Raw genomic sequence first — 15,363 nt, 5'->3', positions numbered from 1 at the left:
GTTTTACTTCCTATTTTTGTTTCTCCATTGTTTTCGGAGCTACAGCCCGATTCGGTCAGGGAGACGCCACCGTGAAATGAAGGGGGCGTGCTGTGTGTCTATCGCCTCGCCTCTCCTTACCTCTCTCAGTCGTTTCTCGTGCTTGTCGTTTTGATATAGGCCGATTTGAGAGCGTCAGCTCTCGCGTCAGCTGAGCAAAGTCGAGACAAGTCGAGACACACTAAGGGCTGGTATGCAGCGAGTAAGAGGGCGAAAAAACAATAGTTTAAGAGCGCGTGGCAAAAGTACTCATAGGCGAAATTAAAAGCCTGCTGCGGTGGCCGGGAATCGAACCCGGATCAACTGCTTGGAAGGCAACTATGCTGACCATTACACCACCACCGCACAAGCGAGCGCCCCGCCACCGCGCTGAGTCGGCTTCCCGCCTGTCGGCAGCGGCCGAAGGTGATCGTACCCGGCAGGCGCATTTCGAGGCAGGCTAGGGGAGCACATCCAGACGCATTCGGACAGCGTATCCGCGCACATTTCGCATCCTTTGGCAAGAGTCGGCGCCGGCGACGCAAGAGTACGCAGAGGACCGCGTTCTGGCGGCATCTTTAAGCAGCGCAGTGCAGGATTCAGCGTCTGCAGCATCTTCTCCACAGAATGCTACGGCGCTTGACGGCAGTCCCACTTTCCCTTGAGACACCTGCTCGGGAAGCAGCGTGAAGGTACCGCCGGCCCGAGCATCGGTGGTTCAGTGGTAGAATGCTCGCCTGCCACGCGGGCGGCCCGGGTTCGATTCCCGGCCGATGCATCATTTTGTTTTTTCTCCGGTAGGGGTGCTGCGTGTCTTTCGCACTCGAACTGCGTGAGCCATGAGAATGAACCGCGGGATTCCGTGTGGAAAGAACCAATCATGCAGCGCGGACGACTGCTCGTTTGGACTCCTGCGTGCTATTGTACATACTGGCGTCGGCCTAGCATCGCAAGTTGCCTGCCGCGCCGTGAATGCACGTGTAGCAACAGAAAAAATGAGCCAGGGAGTGCAGACTCTCTACCACTTGTATTCGGTACTTACCAAGATTCCAGAAAGTGTAACGATCGCCTGCCTCGGTAGCGCAGTAGGCAGCGCGTAAGTCTCATAATCTTAAGGTCGTGAGTTCGATCCTCACCCGGGGCATCTAATTTTCTGTGACTGATGGTGGTGCTGTTGCTAGGGCTCCAACTTATTTCTTGTTTGTTATCCACAACGTTTCAACGCTTCAGCGGGAAAATGTTTACATACAGCTTCCCTTTTCCTCTTCTCCCAGCAGAGCATGAAGCCAAAAGCATTGCTCTGCGACGTTTGAGGTGCGCGCCTTGCCAGTCAGTATGTGCAAAGATGCTCGCAAAGAGAGCGACAATGCGACAAGCGACCGTACGAACGGGCGAATGAAACGGCCGCATCCGGTGTGGTCTAGTGGCTAGGATACCTGGCTTTCACCCAGGAGGCCCGGGTTCGATTCCCGGTACCGGAACGGAATTTTTTCCACACGAATCGTGACAAGTTTGAGCTGTCCGAGCGGCCGTTTCCCGTCCTGCTCGCAATATAGCTACTGTTTCGTGACCGTCAGCAGAATATAGACTAGGGAAGCAGACACACGACGACCGTAGGAATGGTGTATGGCTTCATGCCAGCTGATTCCAGCGTAGGGCTGAGCAACTGCATCTGCCGAGGCCCGTTAGCTCAGTTGGTTAGAGCGTCGTGCTAATAACGCGAAGGTCGTGGGTTCGATCCCCCCACGGGCCACTACTCTTGTACTACTGCGAAAAGGCAGCGCCGATTTCAGCTGGCGAGTGTGATGACCAAATGATCATCACCCTGCGTGGAAGTTGACAGAGGATCCGAACCCGACTCGCGGGGAAGCACTACAGCATTCGCTCGGCAATGGCCATAATATCTTGAATACACTGGTTAGAGAAAATGAAAGAAAATGTCCGATTGCCGATGCGTAACAACTTTGGCCCTTGTCAGTACTTGGGCGGGTGAGCGCATGGGAACACAGGGCACTATTGGCAGTTTTACTTCCTATTTTTGTTTCTCCATTGTTTTCGGAGCTACAGCCCGATTCGGTCAGGGAGACGCCACCGTGAAATGAAGGGGGCGTGCTGTGTGTCTATCGCCTCGCCTCTCCTTACCTCTCTCAGTCGTTTCTCGTGCTTGTCGTTTTGATATAGGCCGATTTGAGAGCGTCAGCTCTCGCGTCAGCTGAGCAAAGTCGAGACAAGTCGAGACACACTAAGGGCTGGTATGCAGCGAGTAAGAGGGCGAAAAAACAATAGTTTAAGAGCGCGTGGCAAAAGTACTCATAGGCGAAATTAAAAGCCTGCTGCGGTGGCCGGGAATCGAACCCGGATCAACTGCTTGGAAGGCAACTATGCTGACCATTACACCACCACCGCACAAGCGAGCGCCCCGCCACCGCGCTGAGTCGGCTTCCCGCCTGTCGGCAGCGGCCGAAGGTGATCGTACCCGGCAGGCGCATTTCGAGGCAGGCTAGGGGAGCACATCCAGACGCATTCGGACAGCGTATCCGCGCACATTTCGCATCCTTTGGCAAGAGTCGGCGCCGGCGACGCAAGAGTACGCAGAGGACCGCGTTCTGGCGGCATCTTTAAGCAGCGCAGTGCAGGATTCAGCGTCTGCAGCATCTTCTCCACAGAATGCTACGGCGCTTGACGGCAGTCCCACTTTCCCTTGAGACACCTGCTCGGGAAGCAGCGTGAAGGTACCGCCGGCCCGAGCATCGGTGGTTCAGTGGTAGAATGCTCGCCTGCCACGCGGGCGGCCCGGGTTCGATTCCCGGCCGATGCATCATTTTGTTTTTTCTCCGGTAGGGGTGCTGCGTGTCTTTCGCACTCGAACTGCGTGAGCCATGAGAATGAACCGCGGGATTCCGTGTGGAAAGAACCAATCATGCAGCGCGGACGACTGCTCGTTTGGACTCCTGCGTGCTATTGTACATACTGGCGTCGGCCTAGCATCGCAAGTTGCCTGCCGCGCCGTGAATGCACGTGTAGCAACAGAAAAAATGAGCCAGGGAGTGCAGACTCTCTACCACTTGTATTCGGTACTTACCAAGATTCCAGAAAGTGTAACGATCGCCTGCCTCGGTAGCGCAGTAGGCAGCGCGTAAGTCTCATAATCTTAAGGTCGTGAGTTCGATCCTCACCCGGGGCATCTAATTTTCTGTGACTGATGGTGGTGCTGTTGCTAGGGCTCCAACTTATTTCTTGTTTGTTATCCACAACGTTTCAACGCTTCAGCGGGAAAATGTTTACATACAGCTTCCCTTTTCCTCTTCTCCCAGCAGAGCATGAAGCCAAAAGCATTGCTCTGCGACGTTTGAGGTGCGCGCCTTGCCAGTCAGTATGTGCAAAGATGCTCGCAAAGAGAGCGACAATGCGACAAGCGACCGTACGAACGGGCGAATGAAACGGCCGCATCCGGTGTGGTCTAGTGGCTAGGATACCTGGCTTTCACCCAGGAGGCCCGGGTTCGATTCCCGGTACCGGAACGGAATTTTTTCCACACGAATCGTGACAAGTTTGAGCTGTCCGAGCGGCCGTTTCCCGTCCTGCTCGCAATATAGCTACTGTTTCGTGACCGTCAGCAGAATATAGACTAGGGAAGCAGACACACGACGACCGTAGGAATGGTGTATGGCTTCATGCCAGCTGATTCCAGCGTAGGGCTGAGCAACTGCATCTGCCGAGGCCCGTTAGCTCAGTTGGTTAGAGCGTCGTGCTAATAACGCGAAGGTCGTGGGTTCGATCCCCCCACGGGCCACTACTCTTGTACTACTGCGAAAAGGCAGCGCCGATTTCAGCTGGCGAGTGTGATGACCAAATGATCATCACCCTGCGTGGAAGTTGACAGAGGATCCGAACCCGACTCGCGGGGAAGCACTACAGCATTCGCTCGGCAATGGCCATAATATCTTGAATACACTGGTTAGAGAAAATGAAAGAAAATGTCCGATTGCCGATGCGTAACAACTTTGGCCCTTGTCAGTACTTGGGCGGGTGAGCGCATGGGAACACAGGGCACTATTGGCAGTTTTACTTCCTATTTTTGTTTCTCCATTGTTTTCGGAGCTACAGCCCGATTCGGTCAGGGAGACGCCACCGTGAAATGAAGGGGGCGTGCTGTGTGTCTATCGCCTCGCCTCTCCTTACCTCTCTCAGTCGTTTCTCGTGCTTGTCGTTTTGATATAGGCCGATTTGAGAGCGTCAGCTCTCGCGTCAGCTGAGCAAAGTCGAGACAAGTCGAGACACACTAAGGGCTGGTATGCAGCGAGTAAGAGGGCGAAAAAACAATAGTTTAAGAGCGCGTGGCAAAAGTACTCATAGGCGAAATTAAAAGCCTGCTGCGGTGGCCGGGAATCGAACCCGGATCAACTGCTTGGAAGGCAACTATGCTGACCATTACACCACCACCGCACAAGCGAGCGCCCCGCCACCGCGCTGAGTCGGCTTCCCGCCTGTCGGCAGCGGCCGAAGGTGATCGTACCCGGCAGGCGCATTTCGAGGCAGGCTAGGGGAGCACATCCAGACGCATTCGGACAGCGTATCCGCGCACATTTCGCATCCTTTGGCAAGAGTCGGCGCCGGCGACGCAAGAGTACGCAGAGGACCGCGTTCTGGCGGCATCTTTAAGCAGCGCAGTGCAGGATTCAGCGTCTGCAGCATCTTCTCCACAGAATGCTACGGCGCTTGACGGCAGTCCCACTTTCCCTTGAGACACCTGCTCGGGAAGCAGCGTGAAGGTACCGCCGGCCCGAGCATCGGTGGTTCAGTGGTAGAATGCTCGCCTGCCACGCGGGCGGCCCGGGTTCGATTCCCGGCCGATGCATCATTTTGTTTTTTCTCCGGTAGGGGTGCTGCGTGTCTTTCGCACTCGAACTGCGTGAGCCATGAGAATGAACCGCGGGATTCCGTGTGGAAAGAACCAATCATGCAGCGCGGACGACTGCTCGTTTGGACTCCTGCGTGCTATTGTACATACTGGCGTCGGCCTAGCATCGCAAGTTGCCTGCCGCGCCGTGAATGCACGTGTAGCAACAGAAAAAATGAGCCAGGGAGTGCAGACTCTCTACCACTTGTATTCGGTACTTACCAAGATTCCAGAAAGTGTAACGATCGCCTGCCTCGGTAGCGCAGTAGGCAGCGCGTAAGTCTCATAATCTTAAGGTCGTGAGTTCGATCCTCACCCGGGGCATCTAATTTTCTGTGACTGATGGTGGTGCTGTTGCTAGGGCTCCAACTTATTTCTTGTTTGTTATCCACAACGTTTCAACGCTTCAGCGGGAAAATGTTTACATACAGCTTCCCTTTTCCTCTTCTCCCAGCAGAGCATGAAGCCAAAAGCATTGCTCTGCGACGTTTGAGGTGCGCGCCTTGCCAGTCAGTATGTGCAAAGATGCTCGCAAAGAGAGCGACAATGCGACAAGCGACCGTACGAACGGGCGAATGAAACGGCCGCATCCGGTGTGGTCTAGTGGCTAGGATACCTGGCTTTCACCCAGGAGGCCCGGGTTCGATTCCCGGTACCGGAACGGAATTTTTTCCACACGAATCGTGACAAGTTTGAGCTGTCCGAGCGGCCGTTTCCCGTCCTGCTCGCAATATAGCTACTGTTTCGTGACCGTCAGCAGAATATAGACTAGGGAAGCAGACACACGACGACCGTAGGAATGGTGTATGGCTTCATGCCAGCTGATTCCAGCGTAGGGCTGAGCAACTGCATCTGCCGAGGCCCGTTAGCTCAGTTGGTTAGAGCGTCGTGCTAATAACGCGAAGGTCGTGGGTTCGATCCCCCCACGGGCCACTACTCTTGTACTACTGCGAAAAGGCAGCGCCGATTTCAGCTGGCGGGTGTGATGACCAAATGATCATCACCCTGCGTGGAAGTTGACAGAGGATCCGAACCCGACTCGCGGGGAAGCACTACAGCATTCGCTCGGCAATGGCCATAATATCTTGAATACACTGGTTAGAGAAAATGAAAGAAAATGTCCGATTGCCGATGCGTAACAACTTTGGCCCTTGTCAGTACTTGGGCGGGTGAGCGCATGGGAACACAGGGCACTATTGGCAGTTTTACTTCCTATTTTTGTTTCTCCATTGTTTTCGGAGCTACAGCCCGATTCGGTCAGGGAGACGCCACCGTGAAATGAAGGGGGCGTGCTGTGTGTCCATCGCCTCGCCTCTCCTTACCTCTCTCAGTCGTTTCTCGTGCTTGTCGTTTTGATATAGGCCGATTTGAGAGCGTCAGCTCTCGCGTCAGCTGAGCAAAGTCGAGACAAGTCGAGACACACTAAGGGCTGGTATGCAGCGAGTAAGAGGGCGAAAAAACAATAGTTTAAGAGCGCGTGGCAAAAGTACTCATAGGCGAAATTAAAAGCCTGCTGCGGTGGCCGGGAATCGAACCCGGATCAACTGCTTGGAAGGCAACTATGCTGACCATTACACCACCACCGCACAAGCGAGCGCCCCGCCACCGCGCTGAGTCGGCTTCCCGCCTGTCGGCAGCGGCCGAAGGTGATCGTACCCGGCAGGCGCATTTCGAGGCAGGCTAGGGGAGCACATCCAGACGCATTCGGACAGCGTATCCGCGCACATTTCGCATCCTTTGGCAAGAGTCGGCGCCGGCGACGCAAGAGTACGCAGAGGACCGCGTTCTGGCGGCATCTTTAAGCAGCGCAGTGCAGGATTCAGCGTCTGCAGCATCTTCTCCACAGAATGCTACGGCGCTTGACGGCAGTCCCACTTTCCCTTGAGACACCTGCTCGGGAAGCAGCGTGAAGGTACCGCCGGCCCGAGCATCGGTGGTTCAGTGGTAGAATGCTCGCCTGCCACGCGGGCGGCCCGGGTTCGATTCCCGGCCGATGCATCATTTTGTTTTTTCTCCGGTAGGGGTGCTGCGTGTCTTTCGCACTCGAACTGCGTGAGCCATGAGAATGAACCGCGGGATTCCGTGTGGAAAGAACCAATCATGCAGCGCGGACGACTGCTCGTTTGGACTCCTGCGTGCTATTGTACATACTGGCGTCGGCCTAGCATCGCAAGTTGCCTGCCGCGCCGTGAATGCACGTGTAGCAACAGAAAAAATGAGCCAGGGAGTGCAGACTCTCTACCACTTGTATTCGGTACTTACCAAGATTCCAGAAAGTGTAACGATCGCCTGCCTCGGTAGCGCAGTAGGCAGCGCGTAAGTCTCATAATCTTAAGGTCGTGAGTTCGATCCTCACCCGGGGCATCTAATTTTCTGTGACTGATGGTGGTGCTGTTGCTAGGGCTCCAACTTATTTCTTGTTTGTTATCCACAACGTTTCAACGCTTCAGCGGGAAAATGTTTACATACAGCTTCCCTTTTCCTCTTCTCCCAGCAGAGCATGAAGCCAAAAGCATTGCTCTGCGACGTTTGAGGTGCGCGCCTTGCCAGTCAGTATGTGCAAAGATGCTCGCAAAGAGAGCGACAATGCGACAAGCGACCGTACGAACGGGCGAATGAAACGGCCGCATCCGGTGTGGTCTAGTGGCTAGGATACCTGGCTTTCACCCAGGAGGCCCGGGTTCGATTCCCGGTACCGGAACGGAATTTTTTCCACACGAATCGTGACAAGTTTGAGCTGTCCGAGCGGCCGTTTCCCGTCCTGCTCGCAATATAGCTACTGTTTCGTGACCGTCAGCAGAATATAGACTAGGGAAGCAGACACACGACGACCGTAGGAATGGTGTATGGCTTCATGCCAGCTGATTCCAGCGTAGGGCTGAGCAACTGCATCTGCCGAGGCCCGTTAGCTCAGTTGGTTAGAGCGTCGTGCTAATAACGCGAAGGTCGTGGGTTCGATCCCCCCACGGGCCACTACTCTTGTACTACTGCGAAAAGGCAGCGCCGATTTCAGCTGGCGGGTGTGATGACCAAATGATCATCACCCTGCGTGGAAGTTGACAGAGGATCCGAACCCGACTCGCGGGGAAGCACTACAGCATTCGCTCGGCAATGGCCATAATATCTTGAATACACTGGTTAGAGAAAATGAAAGAAAATGTCCGATTGCCGATGCGTAACAACTTTGGCCCTTGTCAGTACTTGGGCGGGTGAGCGCATGGGAACACAGGGCACTATTGGCAGTTTTACTTCCTATTTTTGTTTCTCCATTGTTTTCGGAGCTACAGCCCGATTCGGTCAGGGAGACGCCACCGTGAAATGAAGGGGGCGTGCTGTGTGTCCATCGCCTCGCCTCTCCTTACCTCTCTCAGTCGTTTCTCGTGCTTGTCGTTTTGATATAGGCCGATTTGAGAGCGTCAGCTCTCGCGTCAGCTGAGCAAAGTCGAGACAAGTCGAGACACACTAAGGGCTGGTATGCAGCGAGTAAGAGGGCGAAAAAACAATAGTTTAAGAGCGCGTGGCAAAAGTACTCATAGGCGAAATTAAAAGCCTGCTGCGGTGGCCGGGAATCGAACCCGGATCAACTGCTTGGAAGGCAACTATGCTGACCATTACACCACCACCGCACAAGCGAGCGCCCCGCCACCGCGCTGAGTCGGCTTCCCGCCTGTCGGCAGCGGCCGAAGGTGATCGTACCCGGCAGGCGCATTTCGAGGCAGGCTAGGGGAGCACATCCAGACGCATTCGGACAGCGTATCCGCGCACATTTCGCATCCTTTGGCAAGAGTCGGCGCCGGCGACGCAAGAGTACGCAGAGGACCGCGTTCTGGCGGCATCTTTAAGCAGCGCAGTGCAGGATTCAGCGTCTGCAGCATCTTCTCCACAGAATGCTACGGCGCTTGACGGCAGTCCCACTTTCCCTTGAGACACCTGCTCGGGAAGCAGCGTGAAGGTACCGCCGGCCCGAGCATCGGTGGTTCAGTGGTAGAATGCTCGCCTGCCACGCGGGCGGCCCGGGTTCGATTCCCGGCCGATGCATCATTTTGTTTTTTCTCCGGTAGGGGTGCTGCGTGTCTTTCGCACTCGAACTGCGTGAGCCATGAGAATGAACCGCGGGATTCCGTGTGGAAAGAACCAATCATGCAGCGCGGACGACTGCTCGTTTGGACTCCTGCGTGCTATTGTACATACTGGCGTCGGCCTAGCATCGCAAGTTGCCTGCCGCGCCGTGAATGCACGTGTAGCAACAGAAAAAATGAGCCAGGGAGTGCAGACTCTCTACCACTTGTATTCGGTACTTACCAAGATTCCAGAAAGTGTAACGATCGCCTGCCTCGGTAGCGCAGTAGGCAGCGCGTAAGTCTCATAATCTTAAGGTCGTGAGTTCGATCCTCACCCGGGGCATCTAATTTTCTGTGACTGATGGTGGTGCTGTTGCTAGGGCTCCAACTTATTTCTTGTTTGTTATCCACAACGTTTCAACGCTTCAGCGGGAAAATGTTTACATACAGCTTCCCTTTTCCTCTTCTCCCAGCAGAGCATGAAGCCAAAAGCATTGCTCTGCGACGTTTGAGGTGCGCGCCTTGCCAGTCAGTATGTGCAAAGATGCTCGCAAAGAGAGCGACAATGCGACAAGCGACCGTACGAACGGGCGAATGAAACGGCCGCATCCGGTGTGGTCTAGTGGCTAGGATACCTGGCTTTCACCCAGGAGGCCCGGGTTCGATTCCCGGTACCGGAACGGAATTTTTTCCACACGAATCGTGACAAGTTTGAGCTGTCCGAGCGGCCGTTTCCCGTCCTGCTCGCAATATAGCTACTGTTTCGTGACCGTCAGCAGAATATAGACTAGGGAAGCAGACACACGACGACCGTAGGAATGGTGTATGGCTTCATGCCAGCTGATTCCAGCGTAGGGCTGAGCAACTGCATCTGCCGAGGCCCGTTAGCTCAGTTGGTTAGAGCGTCGTGCTAATAACGCGAAGGTCGTGGGTTCGATCCCCCCACGGGCCACTACTCTTGTACTACTGCGAAAAGGCAGCGCCGATTTCAGCTGGCGAGTGTGATGACCAAATGATCATCACCCTGCGTGGAAGTTGACAGAGGATCCGAACCCGACTCGCGGGGAAGCACTACAGCATTCGCTCGGCAATGGCCATAATATCTTGAATACACTGGTTAGAGAAAATGAAAGAAAATGTCCGATTGCCGATGCGTAACAACTTTGGCCCTTGTCAGTACTTGGGCGGGTGAGCGCATGGGAACACAGGGCACTATTGGCAGTTTTACTTCCTATTTTTGTTTCTCCATTGTTTTCGGAGCTACAGCCCGATTCGGTCAGGGAGACGCCACCGTGAAATGAAGGGGGCGTGCTGTGTGTCCATCGCCTCGCCTCTCCTTACCTCTCTCAGTCGTTTCTCGTGCTTGTCGTTTTGATATAGGCCGATTTGAGAGCGTCAGCTCTCGCGTCAGCTGAGCAAAGTCGAGACAAGTCGAGACACACTAAGGGCTGGTATGCAGCGAGTAAGAGGGCGAAAAAACAATAGTTTAAGAGCGCGTGGCAAAAGTACTCATAGGCGAAATTAAAAGCCTGCTGCGGTGGCCGGGAATCGAACCCGGATCAACTGCTTGGAAGGCAACTATGCTGACCATTACACCACCACCGCACAAGCGAGCGCCCCGCCACCGCGCTGAGTCGGCTTCCCGCCTGTCGGCAGCGGCCGAAGGTGATCGTACCCGGCAGGCGCATTTCGAGGCAGGCTAGGGGAGCACATCCAGACGCATTCGGACAGCGTATCCGCGCACATTTCGCATCCTTTGGCAAGAGTCGGCGCCGGCGACGCAAGAGTACGCAGAGGACCGCGTTCTGGCGGCATCTTTAAGCAGCGCAGTGCAGGATTCAGCGTCTGCAGCATCTTCTCCACAGAATGCTACGGCGCTTGACGGCAGTCCCACTTTCCCTTGAGACACCTGCTCGGGAAGCAGCGTGAAGGTACCGCCGGCCCGAGCATCGGTGGTTCAGTGGTAGAATGCTCGCCTGCCACGCGGGCGGCCCGGGTTCGATTCCCGGCCGATGCATCATTTTGTTTTTTCTCCGGTAGGGGTGCTGCGTGTCTTTCGCACTCGAACTGCGTGAGCCATGAGAATGAACCGCGGGATTCCGTGTGGAAAGAACCAATCATGCAGCGCGGACGACTGCTCGTTTGGACTCCTGCGTGCTATTGTACATACTGGCGTCGGCCTAGCATCGCAAGTTGCCTGCCGCGCCGTGAATGCACGTGTAGCAACAGAAAAAATGAGCCAGGGAGTGCAGACTCTCTACCACTTGTATTCGGTACTTACCAAGATTCCAGAAAGTGTAACGATCGCCTGCCTCGGTAGCGCAGTAGGCAGCGCGTAAGTCTCATAATCTTAAGGTCGTGAGTTCGATCCTCACCCGGGGCATCTAATTCTCTGTGACTGATGGTGGTGCTGTTGCTAGGGCTCCAACTTATTTCTTGTTTGTTATCCACAACGTTTCAACGCTTCAGCGGGAAAATGTTTACATACAGCTTCCCTTTTCCTCTTCTCCCAGCAGAGCATGAAGCCAAAAGCATTGCTCTGCGACGTTTGAGGTGCGCGCCTTGCCAGTCAGTATGTGCAAAGATGCTCGCAAAGAGAGCGACAATGCGACAAGCGACCGTACGAACGGGCGAATGAAACGGCCGCATCCGGTGTGGTCTAGTGGCTAGGATACCTGGCTTTCACCCAGGAGGCCCGGGTTCGATTCCCGGTACCGGAACGGAATTTTTTCCACACGAATCGTGACAAGTTTGAGCTGTCCGAGCGGCCGTTTCCCGTCCTGCTCGCAATATAGCTACTGTTTCGTGACCGTCAGCAGAATATAGACTAGGGAAGCAGACACACGACGACCGTAGGAATGGTGTATGGCTTCATGCCAGCTGATTCCAGCGTAGGGCTGAGCAACTGCATCTGCCGAGGCCCGTTAGCTCAGTTGGTTAGAGCGTCGTGCTAATAACGCGAAGGTCGTGGGTTCGATCCCCCCACGGGCCACTACTCTTGTACTACTGCGAAAAGGCAGCGCCGATTTCAGCTGGCGAGTGTGATGACCAAATGATCATCACCCTGCGTGGAAGTTGACAGAGGATCCGAACCCGACTCGCGGGGAAGCACTACAGCATTCGCTCGGCAATGGCCATAATATCTTGAATACACTGGTTAGAGAAAATGAAAGAAAATGTCCGATTGCCGATGCGTAACAACTTTGGCCCTTGTCAGTACTTGGGCGGGTGAGCGCATGGGAACACAGGGCACTATTGGCAGTTTTACTTCCTATTTTTGTTTCTCCATTGTTTTCGGAGCTACAGCCCGATTCGGTCAGGGAGACGCCACCGTGAAATGAAGGGGGCGTGCTGTGTGTCCATCGCCTCGCCTCTCCTTACCTCTCTCAGTCGTTTCTCGTGCTTGTCGTTTTGATATAGGCCGATTTGAGAGCGTCAGCTCTCGCGTCAGCTGAGCAAAGTCGAGACAAGTCGAGACACACTAAGGGCTGGTATGCAGCGAGTAAGAGGGCGAAAAAACAATAGTTTAAGAGCGCGTGGCAAAAGTACTCATAGGCGAAATTAAAAGCCTGCTGCGGTGGCCGGGAATCGAACCCGGATCAACTGCTTGGAAGGCAACTATGCTGACCATTACACCACCACCGCACAAGCGAGCGCCCCGCCACCGCGCTGAGTCGGCTTCCCGCCTGTCGGCAGCGGCCGAAGGTGATCGTACCCGGCAGGCGCATTTCGAGGCAGGCTAGGGGAGCACATCCAGACGCATTCGGACAGCGTATCCGCGCACATTTCGCATCCTTTGGCAAGAGTCGGCGCCGGCGACGCAAGAGTACGCAGAGGACCGCGTTCTGGCGGCATCTTTAAGCAGCGCAGTGCAGGATTCAGCGTCTGCAGCATCTTCTCCACAGAATGCTACGGCGCTTGACGGCAGTCCCACTTTCCCTTGAGACACCTGCTCGGGAAGCAGCGTGAAGGTACCGCCGGCCCGAGCATCGGTGGTTCAGTGGTAGAATGCTCGCCTGCCACGCGGGCGGCCCGGGTTCGATTCCCGGCCGATGCATCATTTTGTTTTTTCTCCGGTAGGGGTGCTGCGTGTCTTTCGCACTCGAACTGCGTGAGCCATGAGAATGAACCGCGGGATTCCGTGTGGAAAGAACCAATCATGCAGCGCGGACGACTGCTCGTTTGGACTCCTGCGTGCTATTGTACATACTGGCGTCGGCCTAGCATCGCAAGTTGCCTGCCGCGCCGTGAATGCACGTGTAGCAACAGAAAAAATGAGCCAGGGAGTGCAGACTCTCTACCACTTGTATTCGGTACTTACCAAGATTCCAGAAAGTGTAACGATCGCCTGCCTCGGTAGCGCAGTAGGCAGCGCGTAAGTCTCATAATCTTAAGGTCGTGAGTTCGATCCTCACCCGGGGCATCTAATTCTCTGTGACTGATGGTGGTGCTGTTGCTAGGGCTCCAACTTATTTCTTGTTTGTTATCCACAACGTTTCAACGCTTCAGCGGGAAAATGTTTACATACAGCTTCCCTTTTCCTCTTCTCCCAGCAGAGCATGAAGCCAAAAGCATTGCTCTGCGACGTTTGAGGTGCGCGCCTTGCCAGTCAGTATGTGCAAAGATGCTCGCAAAGAGAGCGACAATGCGACAAGCGACCGTACGAACGGGCGAATGAAACGGCCGCATCCGGTGTGGTCTAGTGGCTAGGATACCTGGCTTTCACCCAGGAGGCCCGGGTTCGATTCCCGGTACCGGAACGGAATTTTTTCCACACGAATCGTGACAAGTTTGAGCTGTCCGAGCGGCCGTTTCCCGTCCTGCTCGCAATATAGCTACTGTTTCGTGACCGTCAGCAGAATATAGACTAGGGAAGCAGACACACGACGACCGTAGGAATGGTGTATGGCTTCATGCCAGCTGATTCCAGCGTAGGGCTGAGCAACTGCATCTGCCGAGGCCCGTTAGCTCAGTTGGTTAGAGCGTCGTGCTAATAACGCGAAGGTCGTGGGTTCGATCCCCCCACGGGCCACTACTCTTGTACTACTGCGAAAAGGCAGCGCCGATTTCAGCTGGCGAGTGTGATGACCAAATGATCATCACCCTGCGTGGAAGTTGACAGAGGATCCGAACCCGACTCGCGGGGAAGCACTACAGCATTCGCTCGGCAATGGCCATAATATCTTGAATACACTGGTTAGAGAAAATGAAAGAAAATGTCCGATTGCCGATGCGTAACAACTTTGGCCCTTGTCAGTACTTGGGCGGGTGAGCGCATGGGAACACAGGGCACTATTGGCAGTTTTACTTCCTATTTTTGTTTCTCCATTGTTTTCGGAGCTACAGCCCGATTCGGTCAGGGAGACGCCACCGTGAAATGAAGGGGGCGTGCTGTGTGTCCATCGCCTCGCCTCTCCTTACCTCTCTCAGTCGTTTCTCGTGCTTGTCGTTTTGATATAGGCCGATTTGAGAGCGTCAGCTCTCGCGTCAGCTGAGCAAAGTCGAGACAAGTCGAGACACACTAAGGGCTGGTATGCAGCGAGTAAGAGGGCGAAAAAACAATAGTTTAAGAGCGCGTGGCAAAAGTACTCATAGGCGAAATTAAAAGCCTGCTGCGGTGGCCGGGAATCGAACCCGGATCAACTGCTTGGAAGGCAACTATGCTGACCATTACACCACCACCGCACAAGCGAGCGCCCCGCCACCGCGCTGAGTCGGCTTCCCGCCTGTCGGCAGCGGCCGAAGGTGATCGTACCCGGCAGGCGCATTTCGAGGCAGGCTAGGGGAGCACATCCAGACGCATTCGGACAGCGTATCCGCGCACATTTCGCATCCTTTGGCAAGAGTCGGCGCCGGCGACGCAAGAGTACGCAGAGGACCGCGTTCTGGCGGCATCTTTAAGCAGCGCAGTGCAGGATTCAGCGTCTGCAGCATCTTCTCCACAGAATGCTACGGCGCTTGACGGCAGTCCCACTTTCCCTTGAGACACCTGCTCGGGAAGCAGCGTGAAGGTACCGCCGGCCCGAGCATCGGTGGTTCAGTGGTAGAATGCTCGCCTGCCACGCGGGCGGCCCGGGTTCGATTCCCGGCCGATGCATCATTTTGTTTTTTCTCCGGTAGGGGTGCTGCGTGTCTTTCGCACTCGAACTGCGTGAGCCATGAGAATGAACCGCGGGATTCCGTGTGGAAAGAACCAATCATGCAGCGCGGACGACTGCTCGTTTGGACTCCTGCGTGCTATTGTACATACTGGCGTCGGCCTAGCATCGCAAGTTGCCTGCCGCGCCGTGAATGCACGTGTAGCAACAGAAAAAATGAGCCAGGGAGTGCAGACTCTCTACCACTTGTATTCGGTACTTACCAAGATTCCAGAAAGTGTAACGA

The 15,363-nt window shown here is 55.0% G+C and overlaps 37 non-coding genes across 37 annotated transcripts; 29 read left to right on the top strand and 8 right to left on the bottom strand.

Annotated features, from left to right (window-relative positions):
* Positions 1-312: 312 nt before the first annotated feature.
* Positions 313-384, bottom strand: Trnag-ucc. Its single transcript has one exon. It is a non-coding gene; the product is annotated as a tRNA-Gly (tRNA).
* A 341-nt stretch (positions 385-725) lies between these two features.
* Trnag-gcc lies at positions 726-796 on the top strand. Its single transcript has one exon. It is a non-coding gene; the product is annotated as a tRNA-Gly (tRNA).
* Positions 797-1,089: 293 nt separating this feature from the next.
* On the top strand, positions 1,090-1,162 carry Trnam-cau. The gene has a single exon. It is a non-coding gene; the product is annotated as a tRNA-Met (tRNA).
* A 265-nt stretch (positions 1,163-1,427) lies between these two features.
* Trnae-uuc lies at positions 1,428-1,499 on the top strand. Its single transcript has one exon. It is a non-coding gene; the product is annotated as a tRNA-Glu (tRNA).
* Positions 1,500-1,697: 198 nt separating this feature from the next.
* On the top strand, positions 1,698-1,771 carry Trnai-aau. Its single transcript has one exon. It is a non-coding gene; the product is annotated as a tRNA-Ile (tRNA).
* Positions 1,772-2,352: 581 nt separating this feature from the next.
* Trnag-ucc lies at positions 2,353-2,424 on the bottom strand. Its single transcript has one exon. It is a non-coding gene; the product is annotated as a tRNA-Gly (tRNA).
* A 341-nt stretch (positions 2,425-2,765) lies between these two features.
* Positions 2,766-2,836, top strand: Trnag-gcc. Its single transcript has one exon. It is a non-coding gene; the product is annotated as a tRNA-Gly (tRNA).
* Positions 2,837-3,129: 293 nt separating this feature from the next.
* On the top strand, positions 3,130-3,202 carry Trnam-cau. The gene has a single exon. It is a non-coding gene; the product is annotated as a tRNA-Met (tRNA).
* Positions 3,203-3,467: 265 nt separating this feature from the next.
* On the top strand, positions 3,468-3,539 carry Trnae-uuc. The gene has a single exon. It is a non-coding gene; the product is annotated as a tRNA-Glu (tRNA).
* A 198-nt stretch (positions 3,540-3,737) lies between these two features.
* Trnai-aau lies at positions 3,738-3,811 on the top strand. The gene has a single exon. It is a non-coding gene; the product is annotated as a tRNA-Ile (tRNA).
* A 581-nt stretch (positions 3,812-4,392) lies between these two features.
* On the bottom strand, positions 4,393-4,464 carry Trnag-ucc. Its single transcript has one exon. It is a non-coding gene; the product is annotated as a tRNA-Gly (tRNA).
* A 341-nt stretch (positions 4,465-4,805) lies between these two features.
* Positions 4,806-4,876, top strand: Trnag-gcc. Its single transcript has one exon. It is a non-coding gene; the product is annotated as a tRNA-Gly (tRNA).
* Positions 4,877-5,169: 293 nt separating this feature from the next.
* Positions 5,170-5,242, top strand: Trnam-cau. Its single transcript has one exon. It is a non-coding gene; the product is annotated as a tRNA-Met (tRNA).
* A 265-nt stretch (positions 5,243-5,507) lies between these two features.
* On the top strand, positions 5,508-5,579 carry Trnae-uuc. The gene has a single exon. It is a non-coding gene; the product is annotated as a tRNA-Glu (tRNA).
* A 198-nt stretch (positions 5,580-5,777) lies between these two features.
* On the top strand, positions 5,778-5,851 carry Trnai-aau. The gene has a single exon. It is a non-coding gene; the product is annotated as a tRNA-Ile (tRNA).
* Positions 5,852-6,432: 581 nt separating this feature from the next.
* On the bottom strand, positions 6,433-6,504 carry Trnag-ucc. The gene has a single exon. It is a non-coding gene; the product is annotated as a tRNA-Gly (tRNA).
* Positions 6,505-6,845: 341 nt separating this feature from the next.
* On the top strand, positions 6,846-6,916 carry Trnag-gcc. The gene has a single exon. It is a non-coding gene; the product is annotated as a tRNA-Gly (tRNA).
* A 293-nt stretch (positions 6,917-7,209) lies between these two features.
* Positions 7,210-7,282, top strand: Trnam-cau. The gene has a single exon. It is a non-coding gene; the product is annotated as a tRNA-Met (tRNA).
* A 265-nt stretch (positions 7,283-7,547) lies between these two features.
* On the top strand, positions 7,548-7,619 carry Trnae-uuc. Its single transcript has one exon. It is a non-coding gene; the product is annotated as a tRNA-Glu (tRNA).
* Positions 7,620-7,817: 198 nt separating this feature from the next.
* Positions 7,818-7,891, top strand: Trnai-aau. Its single transcript has one exon. It is a non-coding gene; the product is annotated as a tRNA-Ile (tRNA).
* Positions 7,892-8,472: 581 nt separating this feature from the next.
* Trnag-ucc lies at positions 8,473-8,544 on the bottom strand. The gene has a single exon. It is a non-coding gene; the product is annotated as a tRNA-Gly (tRNA).
* Positions 8,545-8,885: 341 nt separating this feature from the next.
* On the top strand, positions 8,886-8,956 carry Trnag-gcc. The gene has a single exon. It is a non-coding gene; the product is annotated as a tRNA-Gly (tRNA).
* A 293-nt stretch (positions 8,957-9,249) lies between these two features.
* Trnam-cau lies at positions 9,250-9,322 on the top strand. The gene has a single exon. It is a non-coding gene; the product is annotated as a tRNA-Met (tRNA).
* Positions 9,323-9,587: 265 nt separating this feature from the next.
* Positions 9,588-9,659, top strand: Trnae-uuc. The gene has a single exon. It is a non-coding gene; the product is annotated as a tRNA-Glu (tRNA).
* Positions 9,660-9,857: 198 nt separating this feature from the next.
* Trnai-aau lies at positions 9,858-9,931 on the top strand. The gene has a single exon. It is a non-coding gene; the product is annotated as a tRNA-Ile (tRNA).
* A 581-nt stretch (positions 9,932-10,512) lies between these two features.
* On the bottom strand, positions 10,513-10,584 carry Trnag-ucc. Its single transcript has one exon. It is a non-coding gene; the product is annotated as a tRNA-Gly (tRNA).
* A 341-nt stretch (positions 10,585-10,925) lies between these two features.
* On the top strand, positions 10,926-10,996 carry Trnag-gcc. Its single transcript has one exon. It is a non-coding gene; the product is annotated as a tRNA-Gly (tRNA).
* A 293-nt stretch (positions 10,997-11,289) lies between these two features.
* On the top strand, positions 11,290-11,362 carry Trnam-cau. The gene has a single exon. It is a non-coding gene; the product is annotated as a tRNA-Met (tRNA).
* Positions 11,363-11,627: 265 nt separating this feature from the next.
* On the top strand, positions 11,628-11,699 carry Trnae-uuc. Its single transcript has one exon. It is a non-coding gene; the product is annotated as a tRNA-Glu (tRNA).
* A 198-nt stretch (positions 11,700-11,897) lies between these two features.
* Positions 11,898-11,971, top strand: Trnai-aau. The gene has a single exon. It is a non-coding gene; the product is annotated as a tRNA-Ile (tRNA).
* A 581-nt stretch (positions 11,972-12,552) lies between these two features.
* Positions 12,553-12,624, bottom strand: Trnag-ucc. The gene has a single exon. It is a non-coding gene; the product is annotated as a tRNA-Gly (tRNA).
* Positions 12,625-12,965: 341 nt separating this feature from the next.
* On the top strand, positions 12,966-13,036 carry Trnag-gcc. The gene has a single exon. It is a non-coding gene; the product is annotated as a tRNA-Gly (tRNA).
* A 293-nt stretch (positions 13,037-13,329) lies between these two features.
* Trnam-cau lies at positions 13,330-13,402 on the top strand. The gene has a single exon. It is a non-coding gene; the product is annotated as a tRNA-Met (tRNA).
* Positions 13,403-13,667: 265 nt separating this feature from the next.
* Trnae-uuc lies at positions 13,668-13,739 on the top strand. Its single transcript has one exon. It is a non-coding gene; the product is annotated as a tRNA-Glu (tRNA).
* A 198-nt stretch (positions 13,740-13,937) lies between these two features.
* On the top strand, positions 13,938-14,011 carry Trnai-aau. Its single transcript has one exon. It is a non-coding gene; the product is annotated as a tRNA-Ile (tRNA).
* A 581-nt stretch (positions 14,012-14,592) lies between these two features.
* Trnag-ucc lies at positions 14,593-14,664 on the bottom strand. The gene has a single exon. It is a non-coding gene; the product is annotated as a tRNA-Gly (tRNA).
* A 341-nt stretch (positions 14,665-15,005) lies between these two features.
* Positions 15,006-15,076, top strand: Trnag-gcc. Its single transcript has one exon. It is a non-coding gene; the product is annotated as a tRNA-Gly (tRNA).
* The last annotated feature ends 287 nt before the right edge of the window (positions 15,077-15,363 follow it).

The sequence above is a fragment of the Schistocerca americana genome, unplaced genomic scaffold (genome assembly GCF_021461395.2).
Source record: "Schistocerca americana isolate TAMUIC-IGC-003095 unplaced genomic scaffold, iqSchAmer2.1 HiC_scaffold_420, whole genome shotgun sequence".
NCBI lineage: Eukaryota > Metazoa > Arthropoda > Insecta > Orthoptera > Acrididae > Schistocerca > Schistocerca americana.
Note: the sequence above shows the minus strand (reverse complement) of the source record. Positions and strands in the feature narration are given on the sequence as shown.